General features: G+C 41.1%; 1 protein-coding gene across 2 annotated transcripts in view; it reads right to left on the bottom strand.

The window, feature by feature from the left end:
- Akap6 (A-kinase anchoring protein 6) overlaps positions 1-12,499 on the bottom strand; it is a 436,130-nt gene that overhangs the window by 383,534 nt on the left and 40,097 nt on the right. The window contains exon 1 of one of the 2 annotated variants that reach the window (XM_055608603.1): positions 6,592-6,632. The exons of the other annotated variant lie outside the window; for it this stretch is intronic. The gene's annotated coding sequence lies outside the window, so the exon portion shown is untranslated. Of the gene's footprint in view, positions 1-6,591; positions 6,633-12,499 lie in introns of those variants that run through there. 2 annotated transcript variants of the gene reach the window in all.

The following is a 12,499-nucleotide window of genomic DNA, read 5'->3' on the forward strand; positions in this document are numbered from 1 at the left end:
AGAATGAAGAAAACAAAATAGCAGTTTTAGCATGCCAAAAGGAAAGGAAAATACTGTCCATTGAAAAAGTTATATCCACTGAAAATGTCTTCCAAAAATAAATTTTCTTTTAGGCAAAGAAAAGATAAGAACAATTATTATCAGTAATCTTTGTACTATAGAAAAGTTTAAAGGCAACTTAAGTAAAAGATAAATAATATACAATAGAAGTGTAGATTTACAGAAAACATGAAATGCATCAAAAATGAAATTATGTGAATATATAATTGTTCTTCAGTATTCATGAGGAATTAGGTAATGGTCTCTCCCTAGATATAAAATACCGTGGGCACTCGTCTCGGAAATGGAGGAGTGTGGTCTTTGTGTAGACCTCACATAATCCTGCATATCTATGTATTTTTTTCAGTTATGTAGGGTGGGATGGGGTATGTCCAGATAAGTTCAGTTACCCATGGAGGCTAGAAGAGGGGTCAGAAGTGGACTAACAGTCAGTTGTGAGCTGCCCAGGGTGCTGGAAACTGAAGCCAGGTCCTGTGGAAGAGCTTACATTCGCTCACCTTTTCACGAACCCCTCCTGCTTCCCTCCTGTACAACTGGAATAATGTAAATGCTATATAAATAGTCAGTATTCTGGACTGTTTAGCAAATAATCACAAAAAATAGTTTGTATATGTTTAATATGCATGTGTTTTCTCCAAATACCTCAGCCTTAAATTAGTTGAAACTATAAATAGCAAATCTGTAGACAATGGAAGCCTACTATTGTAAATATATACGAAATTTCTTGTTAAAATATCCCTAGGAGAAAAACTGGCTATTTAAAGAACAATATTGTATACTTAAAGAACAATTTTATGTATTAAAACATTAATATTATGTCTTAAAACATGTAAGAAAAATAACAGACTAAGAGAAAATGCTTTGAAATTTGATTTTCACATTATATTTTGATATTTCAATACTATATAAATTATTTGAATACAAAGTATGATGTTATATTTGTATTTCAATATTACATTATATAAATTGTTTGAATTCAAAGTATGGTGTTCTGCATGTATTTTAAAAATTTTAGAGCAAGAAAGTAGCATAGTAATAGAGGAGATAAAGAAGATAGAAAAATTATTACTTGATGCTACATAATGAGTAAATACTAAATATTCTACCCAAAAGAAGTAAGACAAATGAACAAATAGAAAACAACTTGGGAAGTTAAACCCAACCACACCAATAATCACATTAAACATAAATTAACTATGTATTCCAATTAAAAGACAAGGATTGCCACAATTAGAAGACCTAACTATATGCTGTCTCTAAGAAATTCACTTTAAATATAAAGACACACATAGGTTAAAAGAATGAAAAACGGTGTGCCAAACAAGCGCTAGAGATTTTGTATCAGTGTCAAATAAGCAGACTTGATCAGAGAGCAAAGGGCACCTATGATCATGACAACAAAATTCAGTTCAAGAGGAACCCTTATACAAGAAGAGCAGAAGTTGTAACCTACCTTTCACATTCCTGGATTCAATAAAGTAATTTTAACTTTAAGTAAAAGAGACTATAACACAAAGGTACAATATTAATACATTTGTATAAAGCTAGCTATGTATGTCTATTTAATAACCATAAACATATTTTATGTGAAAGTGTGTGTGGGTGAACGTACGGATTATCCTTTTGTTGGTGACGTGTCTAATAGGCTCCCTCTGTGAGTTGCTGCCCTACCAGACTCAGCCACCTTCTGCTTGGCCGAGTACTCCTGACAGGCAAGACTGGAAAGCGAATGCCAGCAATTTCAAGCACTCCAACACTTCCTGTTCAGTTCCTCCTCAAGCACCTCCACCAAGAAGCTTTACAGTGCTCAGCTCTCTATGTATTTCCCTCCAGACAGCTCCAGAATACCAGCCCTGTCTGCCTATCATTCCCTTCAGGCAGAAGAGAAGATCACCAGCTTCCTCATTGCAGCTAATGACCTCATTACAGTCTATACCAGAAAAACAAACAAAACAAACCAAAAAAAAAAAAAACAACAGTGTTTTTTTCCTCACTAAATTCCTTTTGGAGGCTGAGATTACAGCCTATTCCAACACATGCTTCCTTCCCCAAATCTCTGTATCTTTCCCTTGTTCCTACTTCAAAACAAACCAGCTTTTATCCCCTTTGCCTCAAGGTCAGTTCCACTCACTCTTTGCTCTCCAAAAGCCCTCAGCTACTGTCAGTTTCTGGTACATCTGACATATATACTGTGTCTGGAGTATAATAAAAAGCAACAAAATACAAGTTAGAACTGTGTGGTCCTTGCTTTGCCTCTGAATAGCTAATAACTTCTGGTGATGTCATTTAACATAACCGAACTTCAGTTTCTATTTGTGGGAAAAGAAAAACTATTTTATTTATTTTATTCTATTTATTTATTTAAAGGTGTTAAGGATATCTTTTTCAGCTCTCATGCTAGACTTCTAGATGGTTTCTGGTCTTTAATGATAATTTGAAATACAACCAATTCCCCAGAATGGTATATTTAAAAAAGATAAATTTTAACTTTAAAAATGTCATTGAAATGTGTTATCTCATTTGCAGGGACACTACTGAATACCAGGTAATCCTCGGATGGCAGATAAATGCTCTCCAATAGATGGTGATGTGTCCTCTCTCCACTTTCAGATTCATTCTTTCTTTTTCTCTTCCCCTTTCTGCTTCTCTCTGCTCCCCATCTCCTGTCCCTCATTGCACTCCCCCCTCATGCTTTTGTTTCTTTCTACCTCCCCTTCCTTCTCTCTCCACACTTTAAAGATGACACAGGGAAAGCATCACAGCTGACTCTCACAAACCTAGTAAAACTCTTAAGCTGTATTTGAAATAAGATCTGTGATAAGCCACTGCGCACAAGTACTAATTTACTCTGCTTTAGCACACCCAGAAAAGAGTTGAAAAGTTATTTTCAGACTTAGGTGGCTCCCATCAGGTCCCTGTGGGCATAGTCTCAGGGAAGGAAAGCCCAGAACATGGAGGTGCTTTAACTGAGCATGGCCCTCGGGCTCATATTTTGAATGCTTGGTCCCCACTTCATGAAACTGTTTGGGAAGGATTAGGAGGCATGGCCTTGTAGGAATAGGTGTGGCCTTGCTGGAGGAGGTGTGTCAATGGGTTTTGAGATTTCAAAAGCTCACACTGCCAGGCCCAGTCTCTCTATCTTTCTACCTCCTTCCTGCAGATGATGATGAAAGCTCTCAGCTATTGCCCTAGCGCCATACTTGCCCACCACGCTCCCTGCCAGGATGGTCATGGAGTAAGCCTCTGAATCTGTAAGAAACTCCCAAATAAATGCTTTCTCCTAAACGTTGATTTGGTCATGGGTATCTCTTCACAACAATAGAACAGTGACTCAAACACAGACCTCAAAGCTCCTCTCAAAATACTCAGTAGTCAGGGACTTGATCCCAGACAATTCTTGCTCTGGAAGAAAGTTAGATGCTTAATAGATTGTATTTCACACATGTGTACAAAGACATGCAGGAACAGAGATAATTGAAGCCAAAAGTTTGTGAATTTACAGTTATTGGTGCTGAACATAGCTTTTCCTACTATAAATTTAAAAAAAAAATCTGTTTTTTAAAAGAAAGCAGAGAGACAAACTCTAACGCAGATGAAAAGCTGACAACTCAAGACCAAAACACTAAAGAAAATATGAATAAAACAAGAGCAGAGTTTCTTAGCCGAGATCTGCAGCGTTGCGCTGCCTCCAGCACTCCAGGAACGATGGCTTACTGTGAAGTAGCAGGCAGTAGGTCTAAGGGGTGCACCACCCACATCCAGGGCAAGTTTCCTGGCCTCGTGCCCCATGTCTACCAAGGGTTAGTTTCAGCAGAAGGAGGGACGTGCTTCCGCGACGAGCCTGGAGCCGATAGTATTTTGAGCCTGTTTTGAGGCTGTAAGTTTGGGAGCCACGGTACTTTGCACTTGGAAATGATGTGAAGAAGCCCTTGACAAAGACGTGACTCTCTTACGCAGGTAAACCACAGGCTTCTTAGGAATATGCATGTGCAAAGAAGCACAAAAAGAATGGCCTTAGAAGGTTCAAAACATGTGAGGGCACACGTGTCAAGGCATCGGGCCCTTGTAAAGCCACGTTAAGGCCAAGGGTCACGGGAGGCTTTGTCAACGAGGGCTAAGACCCTGGCAAAGGCTGAGGCTATAGCATCTACGTGAGCCCTAGCTTCAGTTCCTGCTCCTGCTCCAACTCCAGCTCAGGCTCTCAAAGGAGTGCAGGTACCCATGAAAGCCCATAGTAAAGACTTCTGTCTGCCAATGGACCCTCACCCTCCACATTTTTTACAAACGTGCTACTTTCATATTTTAATAAAGCAAGTTATGTTCCTAATCAGGAGGCAGTGGAGGATTAGCAGAGTAATTACTAATCAAGTTAGTAGAGAATTGGTGCCACTGAATATTATTTGTCTGTTTCTTTAAATTGAAACATTTGCAATCTAAGGCCCTCCACATGCATAGCTTAGCTACTATGTATTCAAGTGTTAATTGCTTGTCCCCCCAAGATCTTTATTGTTCTATGACAAGCAAATGCTCATGTATACCAAGTGATACTGTGTAACCTTGCCTCATAAATTATCCCTGATTGGCCAATAAAATTGCCTATAACTGGGCTGGGCAGAAGAGAGGTAGGCAGAGCTAAGGTTCTTGGGCTTGGAAGGGCAGAAGGATAGAGAGAGAGAGAGAGAGAGAGAGAGAGAGAGAGAGAAGAAAGGATAGAAGGAAGGAAGAAGAGAGGAGAGGTCACCATGGGTTAGCATGAACAAAAGCATGTGGCTAGAAAGAGCTTGCTCTTAGGATTGGCATGATGGAGAGAAGAATCCAAAGTGAGCATATGCAAGTACTTTTGGGGATTTTAGATGGGATGTGTGGCCGGGAGATAACAAGGGAGCTTAGAGGGTTGATATCCGCCCACCCTAATGTTTAAGGCTTATTATAAATCTAACAGGTTTCTGTGTCTTCTAGTTGTATAATAGCAAGTTAAATAGTGCTACTGCATTTAATAACAATACGATCAGTATTAAATATTAGTAATTATACAACAGGTTCCCTTTCCCCAAGTGGCTCTAGTCTATGTTGAGTTGACATAAACTGTCCTCCTCGACCCTCATTAAAGAAAGTCCCAAACATCCGGGCTGTGGAGTACTGCTGCTCCATGTGTCCTGCCATTACTCTTGACCGTGGATTTCTGGCCTGGAATTTCCTTGGGCTTATGAGATGTTCCCATGCTACTTTATAAATCTATGTCAATTTTTACTTCAGTCTTGGAACAAGAGGCCAAGAACCTGGAAATGTTCAACCCAGATACTGACCACTGGTAAGAACAAGGTACTTAAACATGATTGCTTCTTGTGTTTCAATTAAATAATTTTTTAGAAGTTACAAATTTTAAGCAAAAGTTATAATCTTTATGAGGCAGATTGATGTGGTCAAAAGAAAGATGGAAAGGGCCCTCTTTTATGACCTTGGACCTGGGCTCTGGGCTTCACTGGTGCTCAGATAAATGTGGTTTTCTTTTTCCCTCAGCCACCAGCGTTAGAGGTTACTTTTGTAATGTTATGAAAGCAGCCATAGTACATTTGTTAGTCTGGGGATTCTTATAGCCCTTCTTCCTTCAAATAAATGTTTCCAATCTACATGATGGTGGCTGCTATTGTTCTACGCAGAGGAAAAAGGTTTCTTAGCCCAGTTTTCTCTGCAGGGTGTCGTGAAGAGCTCAGGGAACATCAAAATGCAAGTGAGGTTTCTGCAAGACCAGAGCAGCACCATAGCAGGTGGAGCACAGGCAGTGACGGCTAGAGCTACTGGCCATGTCAAATTCACTGCCTGCTGTCCCTGGTGCCAATCAGATCAAAGACTAGGATAGTCAGCAAACTCCTATTAGTTTTATAGGACATCATTACCATAAGTGAGATCAATTTTTACAGTTGCAGGTTTCACCAGCATCATCCAGATTTCTTCATCCATCCTGGTTCACCTCATTCTAATCCTTCCCCATTCCTACAATACAAGCCTGGAATGTTTGCAGAGCTTAGCTCTCTGGGCACTTTGTCAGTGACAGTCACACTCCTGAGACCACAGCAAGCAACAATAAGTGGACTTTGTTCCCTCTTGTCAGGAAGCTCACTGGAAGGTGGAGCTGTATACCACAAAACATGCCAAACCGGTTCCAATTAGACCAGTTCATCAGAGACATTGTAATAGCACAAGAAATAGGGCCTGAGGCCAGGAAACTGAGGTTCTTTGCCATATAGTTTCCATTTAAATGAATCATTTCACACATTTAAAATTCAGTGGAAGTCTTATGTCACATTCATAACCAAAAATTCATGATTCTATGACTCCTGAGCAGCTAATATAGGTGATTCTGTTCTTTTCTCCTTCTGTTCTTAAACTGCAGTAACAAATCAGGAGCAATAAACTTAGGACTCCAGATTTTACTCTCTACTTTCCCATGAAATTTTGCCTAGTGAATAAAAAACATCCCGAATCCTTTGCAAATGAGGGCAATACAAAACACAGAGAAAATCTCCTTACCCTGGAGATCCCACCTGTCGCTCTGACATTAAGAATTAGCCTTGCAGGACATCCAGGGTGGTTATACAGAGAAACCCTGTCTCAAAGAAACAAAACAAAACAAAACAAACAGACAAACACAACAACAACAAAAGATTAGCCTTTTAGAGAAAGCAGGCCCTTTCCCTACTATTCCACCAAAAAGAGAACACAATGGAATATTCCTCTTGGGCCTATAACCTGCCTTCATATATTAATGGATTTTGTTCCTTCCTACCACTCTCCCAGACCTGTCTTCAGATAGGAGACAGTGCTCTTAATTCCAGGACTGAGTACATTACAAGAGGCTGTTTTCTAATCAGAAACCAGCCTTTGACGGCCCATTTCTGGTGACTCACAAAGAGCAAATGCAAAGAGGGAGGGGGAAGAGAAGGAGGGGGGAGAGAAGGGGGGAAGGGAGAAGGAGAGGGAGAGGGAGAACTTGCAGAGAATGTGTGGAATGACAACTAAGCGGGGGGGGGGGGGGGGGGGGGGGGGGGGGAGAAAGAGGGAGTGAGGACGCGGAGGGGGGGGGGGAGGGGGGAATAAGAAGCTGCATGCCCCCAAGCTTGAGATTCTCAAGGTAACAGGTATGCTAAAAATCTCATGTTTGGAGACTAATGCCTTGCTCCTAATAACACTTTTTTCTCATTGTGTTGGAGCAGCCAGTGACTCCTTCTTGGGTTAGGTAATATGGGAAGGTAGGCTTGTATTTCAGCCATGTTTGAACTAGAATCATCTTCAATGGAGAAAAGGCAAGCCATAGACACCTCCCGTCTCCAGGGAGCTCTTGACTCAGCCCTAAGGTCACTAATTGAACTGACATACAGAATTATTCACTGAGATTTGTTTTCAAATATTCCTGGTTGACCTTGTATATGTTAAATGTCTTGGAATGTAACTCCACCATAGTGCCACACATAAGCATACTGGATTTTCTAGGGACTGGCCAAATTTAGACACCCACTTAAAAGTTCATCTACTCTTTCTGAGTAGAATAGGAAATCACAGATTACACAGACAGAAGCACACACACACACACACACACACACACACACACACACACCTTCCCTTGTTTCCTTTCAAGCAGCAGTGATCTATTCCTGCAACAAGTATGTATATATTATTTTTTACAATATTCATTTTGTGTTTCACGTACTTATTTTTTCTTGCATTACTGGGGATTGAACCTAGGGCCTCATAAATGCTAGGAAAGTGCAATACCACTGAATTGTATTTCCCTAGCTCTTTTTATTTATTTTTTTTCATTTGAGCCAGAGTCTTACCGAGTTGTCAGGTTAGCCACAGCTTTCAATCACCCTACTTCAGCAAGGGCAGGAGGGTTACAGAAATGCACCATACACTGTGCTAACAGAAATGCTTTTGAAATTGCTCTAAGACAATTCTTTTCTTCTTTTTTAAAATTTATTTATTTTTTTATTAATTACAGTTTATTCATTTTTTATCCCAGCTATAGCCCCCTCCCTCATCCCCTGCCAATCTCACCCTTCCTCTCTCTTCTCCTTTGCCCTTCCCCAGTCCACTGATAGGGAAGTCCTTCTCCCCTTCCCTCTGACCCTAGTCTATCAGGTCTCATCAGGACTGGCTGAATTGTCTTCCTCTGTGGCCTGGTAAGGCTGTTCCCCACTCAGGGGGAGGTGATCAAAGAGCCAGCCCCCAAGATCATGTCAAAGACAGTTTCTGTTCCCATTACTAAGGGATCCACTTGGACACTGAGCTGCAATGGGCTACATCTGTTCTAGCTTATCTCCATGCATGGTCCTGGGTTGGAGTATCAGTCTCAGAAAAGAGCTCTGGGCCCAGACTTTTTGGATCTATTGCTGCCCTTGTGGAGCTCCACCAGGTCTTTCTATCTCCCCCTTCTTTGATAAGATTCCCTACACTCTGCCCAAAGTTTGGCTATGAGTCTCAGCTATGAGACTCTACCTGCTGGGTAGAGTCTTTCAGAGGCCCTCTTTGGTAGGCTCCTGTCCTGTTTCCTGTTTTCTCCCTCTTCTGATGTCCATCTTGTTTGCCTTTCTGAATGAAGATTGAGCATCTTCTCCAGGATCCTCCTTCTTGATTAGCTTCTTTAGGTGTACAGATTTTAGTATGATTATCCTATATTATATGTCTAATATCCATTTATAAGTGAGAATATACTATGTGTGTCTTTTGCTTCTGGGATACCTCACTCAGGATGAAATATGCAGGCAAATGGTGGGAACTAGAGTTCTTTTCTCTTAACACACCTAAACATTTAGTTGATGTTTGAAGGTTTCACCTTCAACCTCTTGTTAATTTTTACTAGGGAAGAGTGACAAAAATAAACAAACAAACAAAAAGCCTTGAAATTAATCCTCTTTACCAGGATCTCAAAAACCTTACCGCTAACTCTAGAACAAAGCATAACATTTCTAAATTGGGATTCTTTAAATCCGGGGTGTAGTCCCTCTTTTGTTTCTCTCCCATGAAAAACAAAGCTGCCAGAGGATTCCACCTGCCCCTTCTACAGCACGTATAAGCCAAGCAAGCATCTATTTCCAGACAGCCACTGTAACAGACACCTGAATCCCTCAACTGTCCTTGAAATGGGAAACTGAACCTGGGCATTGAGAATGCTGTGTCACTGGCCAGAAGACACTCAACATTTAGAGTAATTATTAAATAATGATAGCCAATATTAATCGACCACTTATATGCCGCCATTATACTAAAATTTTCATGCAGTAGCTCATTTAATACTTACTGTAAGCCTGTGTACTAAAAGTATTTATAATTAGGAAATTGGGACGCAAAGAGAGTATACAGCCTGCCCAAACCTCACATAGCAAGCACATGAAATAAAAGAACACAAGCTGTGATGTTTGCTAACTGGGCCCATGGATATCCTGACCTGAGAGCCTTCCCCTGAAACCTTTGCTGTTGTTTTAAGGTAGAATTCTTTATTTTATGCATGAGTGCTTGCCTGTATGTATGTGAGTATGTGTGTATGTATATATGTAATGTAGTGCAAGGCCTGAGGAGGCCAGGAGAGAGAGCTGAATTGGTTGGAACTGGAGTTACTGACACAATGTGGGTGCTGGGAACTGGATTCTCTGCAAAAGCAGTAAACATCTTTAACCACCTTTCCTCCAGCCCCTTAAGCCCAGGCCCACTGGGTCATCTCTAAGAAGAATTCTAGAAGCCAATTCAAAGCAAACAAAATAGTGGGTAGAGGGATAAAAAGCACTCTGTTAGCAGAGAAGTAAAGGGACGTGATTGCGCAGAAAGCAAAAGAGGGGGAAAAAAGAGTATTTCTTGAGCTTCTCCTGAGTGGCACACGTTTCTAAGGTTTTTATTACTATTCCCTTTTCACAGATTATGGCCTGAGGTCCAGAGGTTATAAAGTAATTCGGACTCTACCAGGCTGAAGATAAACAAGGAGCAAAGAGGAGAGAGAAATGAGAGGACATAGTGGAACCCTGGACCTGGCAGATGGTGGCACTGGAAGAAAGACTTAGTTAAAAACAACAAATGAGGTCTGCCTTGGCGAGATGTGTCACTAGAGGATGATGTGGGCCAGATGGGCTGGGCAAGGTAGTAAGTTAGAAGACAGTGGGGGCATGTGAAGACCCAAAACAGCTGCAAGGAGCAATAAGGAAGGAGCAAAGGATGCTGGACTCTTCCTTGCCTCTCCACAAGCAGTCAGCAACGGGTAGAGTGGAAAAAATGGACAGGTCAGGACTTCCTAAGGCAGATGGAACAGGACTTAAAACATAATTGGAAGCAAAGGGAAGAGATGTCAAGAGCAATTTCACAGATTTTGCAGGCTAGATAGAAGCTAGATAGAAGGTGATGCCACTCGTAGATACTGACATTAAAGTTCATGGTGGGTGCTGCAGAGATAAGGTTTGAATGGCTGAGTGTGGTGCTCTGAGATGCCATCATTTCAAGACCCAGCCACATATGCAGAGCCCAACCCTGGAACAAAAGTCTCTGTGCCACACAGTAATGGAAGCATCCTCTGTTTCTGGGCAAGTTTAATGTCCTAGGAGCAGGTCAAGGGTGATGGAAAAGAGCAGGAAGCTCAAGGAGAAGAAACATAGACAGGGAGGGATCTGACAAGAGAAGGGAGGAAAAAGAAGGTGAAAGGGGGAAAGTCTCACACTTGACTCAGGTCCACTGCAGTCCTCCTCACCTTTCTTCAGGCTGCTCGGAAAAGCAGGGACCAGAGCAGAAATAGCCTGTGTAAAGGAGGACGACTGGTAAGAAAAATGAAGAATTACTAACCTCCCGTCTGAGCCATAGTCTTTAATGAGACGGTAGGGGAAGGCTAACAGGAGCGGATTTCAAGCAGAATTATTATTTTCAGTTACCTGAAAAGTTCAGTTAAGTACGACATTTTGGAGTGTGTCTTTAGAAAATGTTCCCAATCATTTGAAGCAAAACTATCCTATCCTAAAAAGAAGTTACTGGTTTGGGTCATTTTAAAGCCCTGGTAATAGCGGGAATGAATACTTGACTAGTTTGAGACTCTTTCTGTGTGGAGCCCAGTAGCTCAAGCACATGAGGACAGTCGGTAAACACAAATTTCTAGTGAAGATTTAGCCTGCCCCTCATCACCAACAGACACCCAGCCCTCCACTGCTCCCCTCTCTTGCAGGCATGAGCTCCCACTGACTTCAAAGGGAGATTAAAAAATGGATTAAAGCAAAGACCATATACTGACTTCAAAGGGAGTGAAGCACAGAATATATTTTGTGGGGGATGGGCTGAGATGGAAATGATGCTCCTCTATGTTCATGCTTAATGAATGCCACCAGCCTTCCCCATGCCTTCATCTGGAAGGCCATTATTCTCCTTCAACACTTGCTTTATGGTAGACATCATAATAGTTGTTCATTCTAGAAAATATTAATATCTGTTCTAAATACTCAATGTTATTACAATAATGTGAAATTTATTTCCATTCCCCTTTCACACCAATGAAATTTTGCCATGCCAGAAAAAAGGTTTTCTGTTTTAATTGCATACCATAATGTCCCTGTGGAAAATGATACAATTCTCCTTGCTAGCATAATGTTGATTTGTTATACATAGCCAAGTTTGATTCTCAGAACTTTCTCTCACAAATAAAATTTATGTGTTTATTTATTTGTTTGTTTATGTGTTTTCTGAGGAAGACTCTCATTGTAGCCCAGGCTGTCCTCAAAATCTCTATGTAAGTAAAGATGGTCTGGAACTTCTGATCCTCCTGCCTCCACTCGAAGACTGGCATTGTTGTTATTATTATTGGTATTAGTGTTGTAGATCAAAGGGTTTCATGCACACTAGACATATACTCTTACCATTGATCTATATTTAAGTAATTTAATATATTAAGTTTATAACTTCAAATATAAAAGTCTGCTTTGCCTGTTGCCTCTTGTCATCCACAAATGCAAATAACTTAGTTTCCATGACATTAAAAAGACTCTGAAAAGTGAAGAGACTCTAAAGACAAAAAACTACACTCCAAATGAGGTTGGCCTTCTCCATAAAAACCTCAGTCTCATTCTGAAATAGTGATTGTGACTAATCAGGGGCTCCCAAACAAGCGTAGCAACAATAAAACTCCCCCAAGCCCCGCCCCCACAAGGTCTCCAGTGCTCTACTCCAAAGGTAAACCCTCCACTTTCAGAACACAGGGGAAGCCGATGCCCATGTGGGAGAAAAGCAGGCATTTCCTTATGAGAGCCCGGGCTCTTTCTAGAGACCACCACACCCTCACAACTGCTTGCACTGGTATCTGGCCTAGCTCACTCAGCATTCTCTCCTCTCTCTCTCTCTCTCTCTCTCTCTCTCTCTCTCTATCCTTTTCTCTCTCCTCTCTCTTCTCTCCCCACCCTCCCACATACTCTTTTACATG

The sequence above is a fragment of the Psammomys obesus genome, unplaced genomic scaffold, assembly GCF_907164565.1.
Source record: "Psammomys obesus unplaced genomic scaffold, mPsaObe1.curated_primary_1811, whole genome shotgun sequence".
Taxonomy (NCBI): domain Eukaryota; kingdom Metazoa; phylum Chordata; class Mammalia; order Rodentia; family Muridae; genus Psammomys; species Psammomys obesus.